This window comes from Haemaphysalis longicornis, unplaced genomic scaffold (genome assembly GCF_048455015.1).
Source record: "Haemaphysalis longicornis isolate Haplotype H1 unplaced genomic scaffold, Haemaphysalis longicornis Haplotype H1 scaffold_1, whole genome shotgun sequence".
NCBI classification, from domain to species: domain Eukaryota; kingdom Metazoa; phylum Arthropoda; class Arachnida; order Ixodida; family Ixodidae; genus Haemaphysalis; species Haemaphysalis longicornis.
In genome coordinates, this window is record NW_027526203.1 from 276691802 (window position 1) to 276709765 (window position 17964).

General features: G+C 47.6%; 1 protein-coding gene across 1 annotated transcript in view; it reads left to right on the forward strand.

The window, feature by feature from the left end:
• The first annotated feature begins 2463 nt into the window (after nucleotides 1-2463).
• Ddc (aromatic-L-amino-acid decarboxylase) overlaps nucleotides 2464-17964 on the forward strand; it is a 55479-nt gene continuing 39978 nt past the window's right edge. The window contains exon 1 of the mRNA XM_077678466.1: nucleotides 2464-2644. The gene's annotated coding sequence lies outside the window, so the exon portion shown is untranslated. The remainder of the gene's footprint in view (nucleotides 2645-17964) is intronic.

A 17964-nucleotide genomic window follows, 5' to 3' on the forward strand; every position in this document is an offset into this window, starting at 1 on the left:
AATAACAAAACCGCATACAGAAAATTTCAGAACCACGTGAAAGCGCTATGTTTATGCAAAAAACGAAACCCATCAAAAATTGTTAGCGGGTAATGAAGGGAAACATTTAAAGATTGACAAGCATTGGCGCATATTCACCAAGTGATTAGTGATTTGTTTAGAGAAATGTAGGAAGTGATATCTTCCACAGAAGCCTGCGGAAAGAGAAATAACTTGGAGAAATCGCACTCGACTCAGTACGATTTATCCCTCCCAGTCCCCCCCAACATGCGAATTCTCCTCCTCTCCCTGGACCCTTTATGGTATGGAAGTGCCCGCACACCCCAAATTTGCCTCCTCTCCCAACCCCTTCCCAAGAGGAATGGGGAGGCCAGCTGGCCAACTTCCACCTGGAGGATCAGCTACAGCTGATCTCCCTGCAGGGAGCTGGCTGCACGCGCCTAGGACATATCCTGGACTGAGGATCCGTCCCATGCATGAATGGACGGCTCCACCTGTACCGTTTTGCTTAAAATAAACGTTCATTCCTCCTCCTGACTGGAAAATAGTTGGGGAAAGGGTTTCCTTTAAACAGAAGTTGGTCCGGACGGAATACCAATGCCAAATGCAAACCTGTTTGGGCCCCCAAAAAAGTAATGCGTCATTGATCAGGGCACTGGATAATGTGGTACAAACCAAACAAGCATCGGAGGATTGGCTCTAGCGTAGGATGAATTTTATATGTATAGAAACGATGGTAACAAAGCAAATATTGACTCTTACAGGCCGCAAATAATAAATTAAAGCATGAATAGAAGAAAATAAAATCCTCGGAGAACTGCAAAAAATATTTAGGCAAGGCAGGCACTTGGATGATATTTTGTTTGTGCAAACACATTGCATGCAACATGACAAAAACTGTAGGAACACTGAAAAATGAGGAAGTTTGGAAGCAACCAAGAAGAAAGTGGCCTTGGGTAGGAGTAGAATGTATGCACTCGGTTCATAGAAAGGCGATGTAACAAACAACAGAGACGATATACCGAAAACAAAAGGAAAATTTGAAAGATCCATGCGGGAACCCGGCTCTAATCAACGAGCGGTATTCAACTAACTGTGTCCGGTGGACAGGCCGCAAGCATAACTAACTGAACGGGCAACTAGCGTGAACGGGCAACTAGCGAAGGACGCCAATCAAAACAGCGCTTGAGCAAGCTTTATGTGCAATTTTTTAAGACTACATAGTCTATCAATTTGGCGCCCAATATCTAGCCGGCTTCTGAATTCTCATTCAGAGCGACACTGGAAAAAAAAAAAAAGTGGCGCAATTCGCCCATCAAGAAACGCCGGCGATCACCGACCAGCCAGGAGACCAGTAAAGGCAGCGACGGGAAACGCCTTCTAAAAGGCCTCCAATGGCGAATGACAAGGCGTTGCGCCACTGAGTCCGAGGTCACGGGTTCGATTCATGGCCGCGAAGGCCGTTTCTCTGATGGAGGCGAAAAGCACGGAAACGTTCGTATGTCGGGATCTTAGCGCACGTTTTAAGATCCTCAGGCGGTCTGGATTAGCCCAGAGCCTTCACCTGCAGCCCGCAAAAGAGCCCGCGTATAGCTTCGGCGCGTAAAACAGCGTTCTCAGGTGTGTCTTTTTTTTTTTGCTATGAGCTCCTGGTTGATGCTTGATAAGTGGCTCCTAAACAAAGGAAAGGATAAAAATAATCTATAATCATCGCGCAAAGTGGTGAGAGTACGACGCGGAATGTGACGCACGGTTCATCATTACAAGCCGTATGCAAGGCACATGTCCTTAATTAAGGTGATGGACGCATTTCTTTCGCCCAAAAAGTAGTGCTATAAGAAAATATGAGGCGACATTTAATCGTCGACACCGTGGCTGTGAGGGCGCCAATTTTGATCCTGAAGACAAGAAAGAAGGAAAAGAAGCTTTGTGTAATAGATTTCCTTCTCAAGCGTGGCAGCATTGTGGCGCATCAACGAAGATACTGTCCCGAGAAGAAAGCATGAAACCGGGCTGAGTATGGACTGCATAAGTCGAGCAAGCGAGACAATGCCTTTTATGCGCGCACCGCGGTGATGACGGCAACGGCGGTGGAAACTAAACAAAAAGAAAGACATAAGGGACCTGAGCGGCAGCGCAACCATAAATGACAGCGTGCGTAGGGGGACAATCTGGGCGCACGCCGAGGGGAAAAATCAGGAACGGGGCTGGGATACAAAGAAAAGAAACACTGCGCGCATCGCGGGCGTCCATCCTTCCCAAACCTCGGCTTCCTTCCTCTCTGGTGGCCACTTTTATTCACAAACGGCGACAGGAAAGCGGCAAAGGGGGCAGGAGGAGACGAAGAGGGGACACGGGCAACGTCACATCGCTTGATGACGCCAGGGCCCCCCGGGGGCCAATGGCGAGGCCCCAGCAAATACGCGGTGTAGCGGAGTGGGACCGCTACTCTCTCCGCGGCAAAAGGGGAGCGAGCCCCACGAGGGAGGGGGAGCCCGGCTCGACGCAAGGAGCGCCGCTGCTCCGACAGTCGCCTCTTCTCGGCGCGGGACGCGGACCTGTTGCTCGGCTCACTCGCCACTCCACTGGACGAGGGGCCGCCAACAACGCTCCACATCGGGGCCCACAGCGTTGGAGAACTCAGGTAAAACGGCTTCTTCCATTTGAACACACAGAAAAGAAGAAAAACGGATAGAAGAATCAGGGGCTACAAACAAGGCAGCGCCACTTTGTTTCTTCTGTCCTTTTTCTTCTTTTTTTTTTTGCGCTGCTGTTTATATTACCCCCATTTCTACCGGCTCTAGGGCGGCGAGCTTTTGGGCGTTTACGTAAGCGATCACCACGAGGCGTAGTAAATCGGCTATTATCACTCGTTCATTTTTAGCAGATTAGGCTGCGCGTTACTGAAGATAAGCATATGTATACTGTCGATGAAAAAAAAAATTACATTAGGAATTAATTCGTCTTAAAATTTTACACGTAAAGCATGATTTAATAATTTAAAATGGTATTTTTGTGCTTACTGCGCTTGAGAGTTACTCCGCAGAAGGAGCGTAACAACCATGTAGGGGCAGACTCTCTCCTAATCAACAAAACCTGTTATTACTAGACGTTGGCGCGTTGCTTATTCAGAAACCTAGCCGTGAAAAGCGCACGGTTCAGAGTTGCCGGCGCAATTTCGTGCCGAAAAGAGTTCAAATGAAAATATTTAGAATTCTAGCATAAAGGAATTTATATTTTCCCCTAAAGCTGAGATGCTTGTATCATTTTAGTGGCCTGTTCTTTAGTATAGAACACTGCCATGCGTTTGCTTCTCCCCAACACCCAGCAGCCACTCGCTGTTGCCAGTGCCGCAAATTCGGCGAATGACGATGGTAACAGAAGCTTTTGCACAGTACAGTAGCCTTAGTCTCCGCTTTAGCTTTTGTGACTCGATTCGTTGTCTGGAGCCGAAATATCTCCGTCCTTCGCACAATCTGCGCCGAGTGTGCTAGATAAGATGAAAGTTTTATTGACGTATGCAGGGGCCGTAAAAGGCGTCGCGATACACCATCGAGGTAGTGAAGGTGGTCAAGTTCGCTAGTACGGAGCGGTTATTAAAAATCAACCAATAACGCAACAACGTTTCGGACGACAGTGTCTTTTACTCAAACGAGCAACTTCGAGGAAGATCTCGAAGTTTTATGCTACTCCACCGTCGAGAAATAGCGAACGAAAAGTACGTTGCAGCCCATGTATATACACACAAGGGATCAAATTCACTGAGATCTTCCCTCGCAAGAACTTGCATAACGCATTACTTCTTGGCGAGATTCGTTAGTTTTGGACTAATGGCACTGATTGTGGCCCCACCTCTACGAACCGTTCTGTCAATCTGATCATCTGTTGCTAACTTTCACAGTAGCGTCTTTCGTTCCCACTGGTGGTGTCATGAAGCCACGGCGTACTATGCACTGCGTTTCTGTTCGCGTCTATGCTAGTGAAGTACCTCGTATCAACGTAGGCGGAAGACGCCGTCAGGCAATGCGCGGTAAGGTGAGCGATATGTGACACGCGTGGAAGTCTCGTGGCAGTGAACCTCTTGTTACCATTGACACCATCAGCTTATTTTGATGGTTTTCAGTGTAGCGAATGCAACTCTAGCGCGAAATAGAGTAATAGCCAATACAAGTCGTCAGTATAAGAATACACATTCTGGCGGAGTAGCGACAGCTATGTAAGGGGGAATTTTCGAGAGAAACGTCTCGCAGCAAATTTCTGTCCGCAAATTATATTTTTGTGTGTGGGTGGGAGACCGAAAGTTTTCAAGCGTTCAAAATCCAACAAGTTAATTACGACGATTCTCCTATTTTACCGGAGGAAATATTTTGATTTCAATGGGTTCACATATATACTTGAAAAGGACGTAATGTTGGGGCCCGCTGATTAAGGTATAGTCTACAGACTGTGCCTTAATCAGCGCCTCGCTTTCATATATGAAAGCGGGGCTTCTTTGTTGGTTTGTTTTTTGTTATTTGGTTTGCTTCATGGAAGAGCGAGCACAAATTTAAAAATTGCAAGGCGATCGTGCGACGTGAGGAGAATTGACAGCATCGGCCACCGAAAATTCAACCATATTGCGTCGGAATTGATTCGAAATGGAATCAATTGAACTGATTCGACAAGTTAATATTATGCCATGTTTCGAAGTTGTATCCCAGTAACAGTACGTCTTAATGTGGCTACCCCACCCTTTCTCACGGAGCTGCCTACGTTCCCAAGTAGTAGCTGCTGATTTTGGCGTATTCATCAGAGGTCCCATTATTATGCGGAAGAGAAGCGCCGAGAATATGAAATTCAAAGGCGATGACACGCGCGTGCCTGAGAGAGAGAGAGAGAGAGAGAGAGAGAGAGAGAGAGAGAGAGAGAGAGAGAGAGAGAGAGAGAGAGAGAGAGAGAGAGAGAGAGAGAGAGAAAGTGTTTATTGAGCATATATTTACAAGGCGAAGTTTTGCCTCTCGTCAGAGGGCACAGGTCTCGAGCGCGTCCTTGAACGTACTCCGGGCGAAGGGAGATATAAAAAAACGAAGGGGGTGCGCTGATTTTCGATGAAGGACTAGAGGATTACAGAGGGAGCAGCTGCCGTACTCGCGCTTACCCACCATCAAGGCCGCGTGCGAGCCGTGAATACGACGCAATCGCTTTCGGGCAGCACGAGCTTTCGATCGCTTTCGAGCCCAACAACACACCTAAGGCCGCTGACGCTGAGAACCGAACTCACGAGGACGAGGAAAGCTTGGGTTCGACCTCCGGAACTTCCGAACTGGCACTTGTTTCCCAGATCTGGGGTCGTTGGCGCATGCGCCACAATATTGGCAATGACCACAAGGCGATGGACACAGGAAGGCAAAAAAATACCCTCTGTAATAAACTATTATAACAGCTGCCGCTATAAAACAAAGATAGCAAAGAGCAGAATGGCCGATAAAACGTGGCAGTGTATTCGAGTCGTGGAGCTTGTTTTATGTCCCAGGATATATAAGAAAATTTTAAATCCCTTCCGTCTGACGACGACAATGCGCGAAGCTTTCTTGCGTTCGAAAAGCAAATGGGGAAGTGCCAAAGTCAAAGATGCTGCAATCAAAGTGAAAGCGTCAGCGGTCAAAGTACACCCTGCCTGCGAGACAAAGTCCAAACTCAGACGACAGCAAACGAATCCCTCACGAGAAAGCTAAGCGCCTCCCCCTCCCCCCCCCCCCCCCCCCTCCACCCATCGTCGTCGTTCTAAGTGAAGCGTTCAAATTCGCTTTAAAATCCAAACTGCTTCAACCGTGTGAGAATTGTTGTGTCTTCGCAGAAGAAGAAGAAGAAAGGGGGGACTGGCCGGCAGCACAGGTTGGATAAGTGCAACACGTGTTTATTCCGTTACACAGTGAAACAGTCTAACAAAATGTAGGAAAGAGCGGTTGCTTATATACAGGCGCGAGCCCCTATCACGCCGAAGAATTGACGTCACGTAGAAGAACAGTCCTGGGCCACCGCTGATGGCGAATGGCGTATGCTGCAGCACCACGATGCACAAACACGATAACCCAACACTCCTCTCCCCTCCCGAGGTTTTCATCTCACGGCACGTAGCGGTCTGGCGGGCGCCTCAAACGGAAAGAACGTCGAAGCTGCGGTAATGATAGTGCCGAGGTGTCGATGTTGTGGGGACCACTGTCGAGCATCGGACTACTGTCGGGTAGAATACCAAAAGTAAGCCCTGCCGTATCAGCTGCTAGTGACGCCCGGTTCAATGCTGGTTGGTCCTGACCGTTGAGCCGAGTAGGCGTGCTGAGCAAGGTAGGCTCACTATTGTCTCTGAAGAGCGGACCACTGTCTTCCACTCTCGAGCCATCCAGTACTGTTCCAGTTCCGGTTCTCCTGAAATGTACGCAGTCGCAGGTTATCAGCGTTGACGTATCGATCCTCGTTTCCGATGCGAACGATGTAGTACGTGCAAGCGCTGCACTGCTGAGCAATTGTACCCAACAGCCATTTCTCGTCGTCCGGGCGGAGTCTTTTTACCAAAACCTGATCGCCTCCATTAAAGCCTCTCCATGGCCCTCGTTTCTGGTCTGCGTGTACTTTCGTCTGCCCCACCTTACGCGCATGCGTCGTTCCATTTCAGGGTGCAGCAGACTCAGCGTGATTCTAGGCTGCCACGACAAGTACAGCGGGGTGGGGGTTTCACCGGTGGTGCTGAATGGGGTGCTGCGATAACTGAAGAGAAATTGGTCCATACGGTGTTGTATAAACGTACCATCTCTTTTTCTTTCTTCGTCTGGTATCTGTTTAAACAAGTCCTTCTTGAACGTGCCATTCGGCACTGCCATTCGAAGCTGAATGATAGGGAGGCGATTTGGAATGACGAATTTCATTCCTGCTCGGGAATGTTTTGAAGTGCGGCGCTGTGAAGGGGCCCGTTGTCGGTCACGACCTCCTCTGATAGTCCGTAAGCCGCAAAAACACTTCGGAATTTCTCTACCGTCTTTTCATTTGTTGTCATGACAAACACCTCAACCTACTTCTAATGAGCGTCCATCAGAACCAAAAAGAAATGCTGATTCCTTTGCGCAAATTCGAAATGAACTCGCTGCCACCTACGCGTTGGCCAGCTCCACGACATGAGTGGCGCACTGGGCGCCGCATTCTGCGATAACTGACAAGTGACGCACTCTTTCAGCGCTTGCTCTACGTCTAGCGTTAAACGAGGCCACCAAACATGATTCATTGACAAAATTTTCATTCGCGTCATCCCTGGTGGACCTTTGTTCAACATTTCTAGAACCTTCCGTCGCAAATAAGCGGGTGCAACCACGCGGATAAACGTCGGCTTCATAACGAGAGGGAACCAGGTTTGTTTCCACCCACGGGAAGCGTTTTTTTTTTTGTGTCATCTTCATCGTCGTCGTCGTCGCCGTCATCATCATCATGTTCCTTTCTCTTGTGTGAAGTTGGCTTTCCTGCAGTGCGTTTTATGTAACGACACCGCCATCAGTGAGACCAAGAAGTATAGCTCCGCTTTAAAATTAATGATAGCTTGCAGATTACTCTGGAAATAAAAACAGCAACAACAAAAATACATGCTGCTGAAGGTCCAGACCCGTGCCCACGCAGAAGTTGCACACAATGGGGACTGGCTAGAAATTATACGTCAATATCATCAGCATCATCATCACCATGCTTGTTTCAGGATGGAGGCCTCTCCCGTGTTCCTCCAGCCGTTCCTGTCTTACGCCTTGATCCATTCTTTGCCTCCGAATTTTCTGAATTCGTGCCTCCATCAAGTTAATGGTTTTCTCCGACTTCTAGTTCTGCCTCTCGGTAGCCGCTCTGTTTTCCTGGTGGACCATAGGTCGTCAGTTCTCCGCATTGCGTGTTCAGCCCAAGACATCTTCTTCCACTTAATTTGAGCTATGTCTTCCAGCCGACTTTACATGTACTCCTAGCAAGGGGTTTTAAAACCCCGAACTTATTGATACGGAATAAACGTTTTAACAGAGGAGCTGTTTAAGCTTGAGTGCCAGCCGTCGCTCAGAAATAGACGCAGCACAGTGAAGAGGAGGAAAATGCAAGGAGCCGAGGAGCAGGTGTGGCGAGTGCGTGGCGCAGATGTTCGGGTGGGGAGGCGCACGTCGGGGATTGTCCGCGACTAGTGATGACGTAAACTCTGACGTACAGGTGTTCTCCTAGTGGAGAGAGATGGCTTGCACTCGGCGGCATCAGTGTCCGATTGGGGATGGTAGCCAGCGCCACTCCGACAACTCGGGGAGAAGGGGGCCTTCTTTTTTCAACCCCCGGGCCGTGACTCGAGCGTCTACGACATGTCGAGAGCGTTCGACCAGCGTTGAACCCTCTTAAAAGCTACCTATGGCATCAAGACTGCCATAACAGAGACCCTCGCTATGCATGCATCGAATCAGAATTGGAAATTAGGTGCTCGTTGAATAAGCGCAGTAAATAAGGGTAGGCAGTCAAGAAAGCCAAGGAAAGCGAAGGGGGGAATGCGGTGGGTCATTTATTATCCTTGAGACGAAAAGAGTTTTTTTTTAGAGATGGAAATAAAGTGGGGAAGAACATGCCCACTGAGTGGGATCCGAACCCACAACCTACAGAATACGCATCCGTCACCTGTGCAAACGACAAAACTCTTTGCACCTCGACCCACGGGTCCACCCACCTCTATAACTAACTAACGTAACCAGTATAACCAATGTGTACTCCCATTTATTCCCTCGTAACCTTTACCATATAATCCTCCTGATTCTATCTAGCAGGCTCACGTACTCCCAGTTATCCTTTTACCTGCGTCATTATCTCACTGTCTATCCCCATGTATCCGCGCTTGTCTAATTCTTGTTGCCATCTGGTTTTTTTTTTCCTTTGTAATGTTTACCTGTTCAACTCTCATCTACTCTGTTTAGCTCAACCCTTATATATCTTGTTCAGCTGTTTAACATTTATCCACTACCTTTTATCAACTTAACTTTTTCCTTATTGTTGTTATTAGAGTTTAGCTACTACTTAGCATCTAGTGTACTCCTTTTTTTTCTCGTTTCCTTTTTTTCTCATTATTTTTTTTTATTTTTTTTATCCAACACCGCACTGTTCGTTCCTATTCCGGTCCTGTTTTCCGGCTCAGCTGCTTAACCTCTTTTGTTAATAATTTTCTTTTGATGTACTGTTTTTTTTTCCTTATTTATTTTTTTATTATTATTACTTTTTTTCCCCTCCCACCTCTCCCCCCGACAGCCCCAACCTTGTGATCCACTCCTGCATAACCCGCTAACCAATGTATAATGCATACCAGCACACCGCCAACCAGTGTGTAACCCCTTCTCCAGTAGTTGTTTCCCCTGTCTGCAGGGACGGGTGCGTGCTACAAGGAAGAGTCGCGTGCCGAATTATTATTCTCCCTCTCTTCCTCCATCCCTCCTTCTCTACTCTTTTTACTGTCCCCCCTCTCGCTTCCGTTCGGCCGGTTGAGGTGTCGGCGAAATGCCAGACAGTTACCGGCCTCTATCTCCCCTTCCCCCACCCCCAACTACCACTTCCTCCTCCTCCTCCTCCGGTGCGATGACCACTACACTACCGGTGGGGCTGTGCTCCCCTCCACTTCCTCGGGTATGTATTAGCATCCTCGATAAACCGCACCGGTGCACACCAGGGCGCACCGGTGCGCCTTTTCATACTCGACAAACCGCCCAGGTGCGCACCATCTGTCCTCGATAAACTGGGGCGCACCGTCGCGGGGCAATTTCTCCTTGCCCCGTCGCGCACCGTGAGAGTCGACGGTGTGACGGAATGCAATCCGGAGATGCATCGCGGACGACGCCGGCGAAGCCATAGAGTTTCATACTAATTAGTATGAAACTCTATGGACGAAGCGGCTTCCTCCGCCGTCTGCTGCAGCGACGGCGCATCGGTACAGTGAAATGTAGCATCGGCGCACTCGTGTGAAGGTGGAACGGGCTGTATATTGTTGCTGACAAGCATGAATTGCTTGCGAATTCATCAGACAACGATGCGACGGGCTCATAACGGGCGGTAATAAGGGCTGGAGATTGGAAATGAGGACGCGAACTTCGTGTACTGAATGCATGGCCAGCCAGTTGGAGCTTCGCATTCGTTTCGTTAGACTGAATTACACGAACAGTTACTGGAGTGCCTAGACCACGAAGACCTACATGCTTAGCTGTAGCGGAAGGGCGGAACATAACAGGCACTCGCGTTATGGCTCTCAGAGCGAAGAGGCAGCTTGTAGCTGTTTAGTGGAAGCGGTGAAGTACGTTGTCACGCATGTGTGACTTATATGGCTTGTGTGTGCATATAATCATTGGCTTTCAATAAATATCACTTTGCAGTGGCGCTGTGTCATATTACGCTGCTTTTTAGCCTCTTGTGAACGTTTTGATGAGTTGCTTTCACAGCTTAAGAGATGGCGCTAGGGTAGAAGCGCTCAGTTTGTCCTCGATCAACGCTCCGTTCCGGTGCGCACCGTCGTGGGGCACTGTGCCCCGTGCCGGTTTTGGGGTCAACCCCGGTGCGTGTTTAAAATCGTTTTCTGAAAAATGACATTTTCGGCATCCACTGCCACTTTTCTATCAATCTGCAAATTTCCTCATCAAAATGCGTCATATTTTATTGTAAATAGCATTTTAAAGGGCACTCTACAGCTCAGTTCGCGCCGAATTCGATGATGAAACGGCACTTCTCTTGCAACGCAAAACTAGCGCTTTGCCGACGGATATCTCAGCTCCCTGAGCAGGTACAACTGTAATTTTTTTTATTTTGGTTCTCATGCCTAAATGTCTGCAGAATACAATGTCTGCAACAAATTTTTCAAATGCAGGTTTTGCAAAATTATTATTGCGTTCAATTGTGAGCCATTTCTGGCAGAGCGCGGGAGGAGTGAAGTTCAGTGTGTTGTAAAATGACCAAAAATAGCTAAATCAAAAACGTTTCTCCAATATTGTATTATTTAGTCATTTGTCTGCCTAGCCATGGGGTAATCGCCATTCTGTATGGAGTGGTTATTTTGTAATTGTGACCCAAAATAATGGCAATTAATCAATAATTATCTCAAAAAATAATCTACTTGCAAAAAAAATAAAATTGCGGACTTGAAATCAGCACAACAAACTCCATAATGCTGTGCAGTTTCATTAAAATTGAGTAGTAAATAAAAAAATATACCTCGAAGACCAGTCTGCCCCCTTAAGTAAGTGTTTCCTGCGCTTGGGAAGGGGGGGGGGGGGGGTAGCCAGCGCCACTCCGACAACTCGGGTAGAAGGGGGCCTTCTTTTTTCAACCCCCGGGCCGTGACTCGAGCGTCTACGACATGTCAAGAGCGGTCGACCAGTGTGGAACCCTCTTAAGCTATGTATGGCACCAAGACTGCCATAACAGAGACCCTCGCTATGCATGTAGCGAATAAAAAAACTGTATTCGTCTCAAGGATAATAAATGACCTACCGCATTTTCCCCTTTGCTTTCCTTGGCTTTCTTGACTGCCTACCCTTATTTACTGTGCTTATTCAGCGAGTCAGAATGCCTCTAAGAAGTTCGTTAATCACCGGCGTGTCGTAGTGCTCATCTTCTGCTACTTCTCGAATACTGGCTTGCTGAAATATTTGCGTTACAGTGAGGGCAAAAGTGAAGCAGCTTTTGAGAAATCGGCACTCGCTGGTTAGGCTTTCGATGCTTCAAAGAGTGTCAAAGGAAAAGGCGCTTTGGAGAAGAAGAAAGCGCGGGGGCAAGGGTCCGCTCACCTTGCGCGCTCTATGCACCTTCCATGCTACGTCTCTAGAGCGTTGTACCAGGTTCGAAATGCTGCTTTGTCTGGTATATAACGCCGCCGGACACCACGGGAAGCTTTTCTAGATAGGTTCAACCATGCTAGGTGAGGCTCCCTGGGACACAAACAGCATTTCCTCACCCGACAAGGATTTAGCAACCCTGGTTCAGTACATTTGCTAAAAACCTCCCAATTATTTTACAATCACACTATCGGCCTCCAGGCACTCCATAGGCGTGGCTGCAGATCCTTGGGAGAGGCCTCCATCCTGCAGTGGACACAACCAGGCTTATATATATATATATATATATATATATATATATATATATATATATATATATATATATATATATATATATATATATATATATATATATATATATATATATATATATATATATATATATATATATATATATATTGCCGGTAAGGAGTTCCGGAGTACCGCAGGCGGACCTTTCTTCTTCGGGGACCTTTCTTTATCTTAGAATGGACATAAAAACGCTTATAACACACTTTGCCTCCGAGGGCTTCCCTTTCTCCTTACCCTCGCCAAGGAGAACCCTCGGGGAGAGTAAAAGAGCGGGAAAGTAACAATAACATCTCGTAACTATGCTACAGAAGGTGGGGAAAAAGAAAGTTGGGAATGGGAAGGAGGCACAGTAGCGACGGTGATAGACAGAAAACATACGCATAAAGTTCAACCAATGTACGTCTACAGAAAAAACGGCGTGCTGCGTCTGGATGCGGAGAGAGAGAGAGAGAGAGAGAGAGAGAGAGAGAGAGAGAGAGAGAGAGAGAGAGAGAGAGAGAGAGAACATTTGAAGCTTCGAAGCTTGAAAGCCCGAGCGAAAAGGCCCTGGATGGCAGAGAAGCATGCCACCCTCTGCCTACTGGTGATCAATGGTAAGAAAGAACTAAAAACAGCGTTTGTAATTGTACTTTGAGACAGTTGTTAGACAGAGACAAGTGCCACACATGTCCAGCAGGTGGCCGAAGGAAGCTTATAGGGAAACGAAACGCACTTGGAAAAAGACTTGGAAAAAAGGGTCAGGGAGGCACCAGTAGAGCACTGCACGGGCCGGAATTTCTAGGCCCGGCCCGACCCGGCCCGGTAGAGACACGGCCCGGGCCCGGCCCGGGCCCGAGAAGTTTTTAAAACGGGAGCCCGAGCCCGGCCCGAGCCCGACAAATTTTTAAAATGTGAGCCCGAGCCCGGCCCGAGCCCGACAAAAATTTAAAATATCAGCCCGAGCCCGGCCCGAGTCCGGTAGAATTTAAATGAAATAAGTCCGTGCCCACCAGACTTTCTAAGTATCAGCCCGAGTCCAAAGGCTATAAACATGAGCCCGAAAACGTTTGCTGTTTTTAACCTAAAAGCGTAAGCATAAAGCGACTACATAAAGCAATGAATACTGTGATCACAATACTGTGATCAAATACTGTGATCACAATAATATAATTAGGATTTTGTTAGTGTTGACTCAACAGACTAAGTTTACGTGCATTTACTGCTGGAATATTTGACAGCATTTTGCTTTTACTATCTGTTGCTAAAGGAACTCGGAGATTGCGCCACGGGTTCAATTCGGGTCCATACACGAACGCGCCTGAAATTTGAGCAGATGACGTGTCCGCTTTCATGACTTCATTTCTGTCTTTTCCTTCAGTGATGAAGGCAGCATTATTTTGTCTGCGTTTGTTTTCTTTTCTGCCTTGAATCATGGTTTTAAAACTTTTTATCCGAAACATTGGCTCTGCTTCGAAAATTGGTCCCCGAAACTATGCACGGTTGTGACTACCGCCCATAAGAAAACATGTGGGTGTCCGGCGTTCCTACTTTCGGCAAAAGAATAGGGATGTTCGGACCTTGAAGGCAGCAGTTGATGGCAACAAATCTTGTCTGCCTTGCCTCGGCATTTTTGGGTGACAGCTTGCTTTCCGAAGTGGAGGAACCGCTTCAGTAGGGTTTGGTTTCGCCCTCAACGGACCCGTAGCATCCCGACGACGCTGCGGCCGCGCATGTGCGCTGTGACTGACCCATTTATTTTGTTCGACGACGACTTCGAGCCAGCCCGCCACCACCGGGGGGTTCCGGCAACCGTTCGAGACAAAGCGACGACGCGGGCCGCACCAGGCCGCACGACCCTTCGTGGAACTTCTGTAAGGCGGACCCCGGCGACGGAATCTTTACGGCTCCCAGCCTCAGGGGATGTGTTCGTGTTGTTTTGTGAATGACTGCTTCTCCCCGCGTCTCCTCTCTCGTGCCTATTCCACCAACCCCCATCCGGTACACAGCAGTGTATTCGACGTGTGCACTCAAAATAAAGATCTGTACTCCCATTCTTCAGTCTCCCGCTTCTTGTGGAGGCCCAGGCGCTTGGAATGCAGGGCCACGAGTCGTGACCGAGGAGCCGCTTGCTACCACGGAGGTGGCAACAGTAGACAGTGCGAAGTCTTGTCGACTTTGTTGTGTTTTTTTTATTTCAAAAAGCATGTTGTATTGTGTGTCTGGAGTGCCCTCGTCTGGCCTGCTCTCTCCCACTATGCTGCCCAGACTGTCTGTTTTATAATTGATGTGAAGGCTTTCTGAGCGGAATCGTCTATTTATCATGTTTTTTAACGGCGCCATAGTTACATTGCACTTCGCTTTTTTTTCTTTTCACTTAACCTCAAATATCAATGGGAAAACTTCTTGCTATCAACAATTTAGAATTAGCGTCACACCACTGCCGTGCCTCAGGCACTGCTCGGGCCGGCAAGGCCCGAAACATTTTTCGTTCAAGCCCGAGCCCGGCCCGGGCCCGAGAAAATGTGTGCTACCCGGCCCGAGCCCGGCCCGCGGGCCGGGCCGGGCTCGGGCTTTCGGGCCGGCCCGGGCCCGTGCAGTGCACTAGGCACCAGTGCGCGGAGGCTCGTACGGGTCTGTCTGAGTGAAATGGTCCGGAAAGTTTGCGTAGAAACCGATTTATGCCTCGTAAAGAACCACAGGCGGAGAAGGAATCATTACCTCACCGCCACCGGAGGGGCCGTTGCCACGCGGAACGTCCCCCCCCCCCCCCCTTCCATCCCCCTCGTCTCACAAATGCCGTCGCAACGCGGCTCCTATCAGGGGCGGAGGATGTGTTCTACAAACTTAAAAGAGAAAAATAATATAAGAATAAAAATAAAAATACACCAACAAATTTGTTGCATAACCACTCGTTTTGCCCCCCCCTCACAACATCTCAGGGTGGTTACGTCAGTTTCAAAAGCAACTTAATCTCCCTGCAGATGTCGTCTCATTATTCCTTCGACAAACGTCCGAAATTTATGTATAAAGAATGATTCTCTTGTTGTCGCTCGTATGTGGTGCGGAAGACGGACTGAATTAAGACATCCTGTATTTTTGCAAACGAGTGGCCCAGGAGTCGGAGATGCCTAGAGAGCGGAAGGTCGGGAAGGCCCTTCACATGCGACTTGTCGGAAAGATGTTTTTGTTTGGCCAATATATTCCTCCTCACAGACAAGGCAACGGAGTTTGTAGATTGCATTAGGGGTGTCATAGTTGAGGTTGTCTTTGATTTCGTATTTAAAGGTTGACCTGCTGGCCTGGACTACATTAGTGGTCTCCGTGAGGGAGCAAAGTTTACAGCGCGTCTTGCCGCATGGCTGCTGCCTACAGTTCGCTCAGGTGCTTCTGCTTTTGCCCTGACTAAAAGGTCCTTCAAGTTTCTGGCCCATCTGTACACAGTACGGGGGGGGGGGGGGGGGGGGGGCGCTGAAAATCAGCCGACAAACGCTCACTCTAACTTATGATATTAAAATGCCGTCTCAAGATGTTGTTCACTTGGGAAGTTTTGGACGAGTACGTAAGAACTAAGTTAGTCTCATGGTGAATTTCTTTGCGGGTTTCAGTCAGAATGTCTTCTCTTTGTAAATTGCGTGCGCGGTTAATCGCATCATCAATAATTTCTTCGGGATATTTTTGACCAATCAGGGAATTCTTGAGCTCCTCAGCATGTTTTTCGAAATGGTCCCGTCCAGAGCATATTCTACGGTACCGGTGTGCTTGTGGGTAAGCTATACTTGTTTTACAATGGCGGGGATGGCTGCTGTAGAAGTGAAGATATCGTTGGCGGTCAGTGGGCTTCCTGTACAAATTACAATGTTGTTGAGACCCTCCCTTGGTCCAATATGAGCGTGACATCCAAAAAAATTATGGTTTCAGTTGATATCTGATAGGTTCAGTTTGATTGACGGATGCAGAGAGTTGATAAAATCCTTGTTCAGTGTTCTCCAAGTGTATATATATATGTCAGTGTGTCGAACCGAAAAAAATACCGGTTCGGTTACGGTTCTGGTTCAGGCGAAATCATTTCGTTCCGGTTCAGTTCCGGTTCGACAAAATCACGTACCGAACCGGTTCACGAACCGGTTCGATTAGTTGAATTATCACTGAAATAGGAAAAAAAGATTTAGTAGTTTAAAACGACATTCAAATTAAAATGCAAACAAAATTTCAAAATACTGCTGTACCCCAAGGGCAGTGGCGCAATTGCAAGCAAACTTTAAACAATTACGAGGTATTAGAAAAACAATGAAGTGGCGACGATTTACCACCTACTTTCTTGCCCAGACTTTATGTTGTCCTAGCGACTATTCATAAAGCCAGCGCCAAGCCCTGAGTATACCTTTCCTCTTTTTGTTGAAATCGCAATCGTAGCTGTGGAATCACCCATCACGCTAACCTTGAAGCCTTAAATTTAGGCCTGCGTACTGGCCGCGTTCAAATACTAGCACTTAATACCAATGGCGCCAATATTTTATATTTGTAACAAAACAAAAAAATCCTACAACAGGCACATAAATACTACTAATTAATTAGATTATTTGGTCACCCTGAATAGTTTTTTAGCTGTCACCTTATCGAATGTGTTAGCCACACTTTTGTTAAAAGTAAGCTTTAGTTAGCGCTCAGTCACTGCATTATTGCTCTGACCACTGCAATTCCTTTTGCGATAGCTATACCGGATGTGTGCATTACAATCAGTATGTCATCGTACCGCCTGACCCCCGACCACGGAGCCTCGCGGCCATCGTTCCGTGTGCTACATTGCGGAATCTTATAACAGATTATGCTGTTACAAAATGAAAGGGAAATTTGACGCGTGGAGCATGACATGGGACTTTTTGGGGTAGACGCTCTTTAATTCGTCCACAGCAATACTCCCCTCCGGAACGAGTAGCAGTAGAAGTAATGTAGCGAGTTCGGCAGTCAGTACAAAGGCATCTTTGAAAAGAAGCAGATCTGAGACAAAACTGCAGAACAAGCAGAAAAGATGATCGCTGGGCGAATGGGACAGTGTGAGGTACCGGCCTGCCTTTCTGAACGTGTCATCTGCTCTATTACTGTTTCTGCTCCCAAGGCAAGGTCAAGGGCTGCAGTTTCTTGCCAAGGGATTAAGTGCGCACCTGAAACGTTTTCCCTGACAAATCTGTTGTTATTTGTATCTGTAAAAAACGAAACTTGTCCACTGTACTGTCCACAAAAACTGACCACTGAACTCGCTTTCTTCGCATTGATGACACGTTTGGCTGTGGAAGGCAGGGCAAAGAAAAGTGTAGAGCAATATCCACGTTTTGGTGCTTTTTTTTACTTATTCGGTTTTACTTACTTTTCGCGTTATATATATTAAAACAACGTGATTCACCTTTTCTTTCTTGTTGTTTTCCGTGTAAAGACATTAAAAAAACTGGAGCATTTGATCGATGCCCCGTGCTAATCTCTGCTCCGAGGCGCAGCTTAAGTTGCAGGCCGGCAGACTTATTTTAACCAGTTTGTGATATATTAAACGTGGATCAAAATCTCGATACACGGACGTTCTCGATTTCCATCTACTTCAGAAAAACGGTCGTGGGGAAGGAAGATCGAGGCCACTTGTGGTCAGCAGCAAATGGCTTAGCCACTGAGCAGCTCCTGCGGTCACACTTGTCAAGTACTAACAATTTGCAGGTGTCAGACCTTTTAAACAAATTATGAAATGCAAAAAGTTTGCACACATCGGGTGTGAGCTTTCGCTGTTGCGCAGTGGAGCACTCCTACAGCCTGATTGCTCCAAAAAAGTCGCAGCTTGGGAAGGGCAAAGTCGTTTTATATCCCC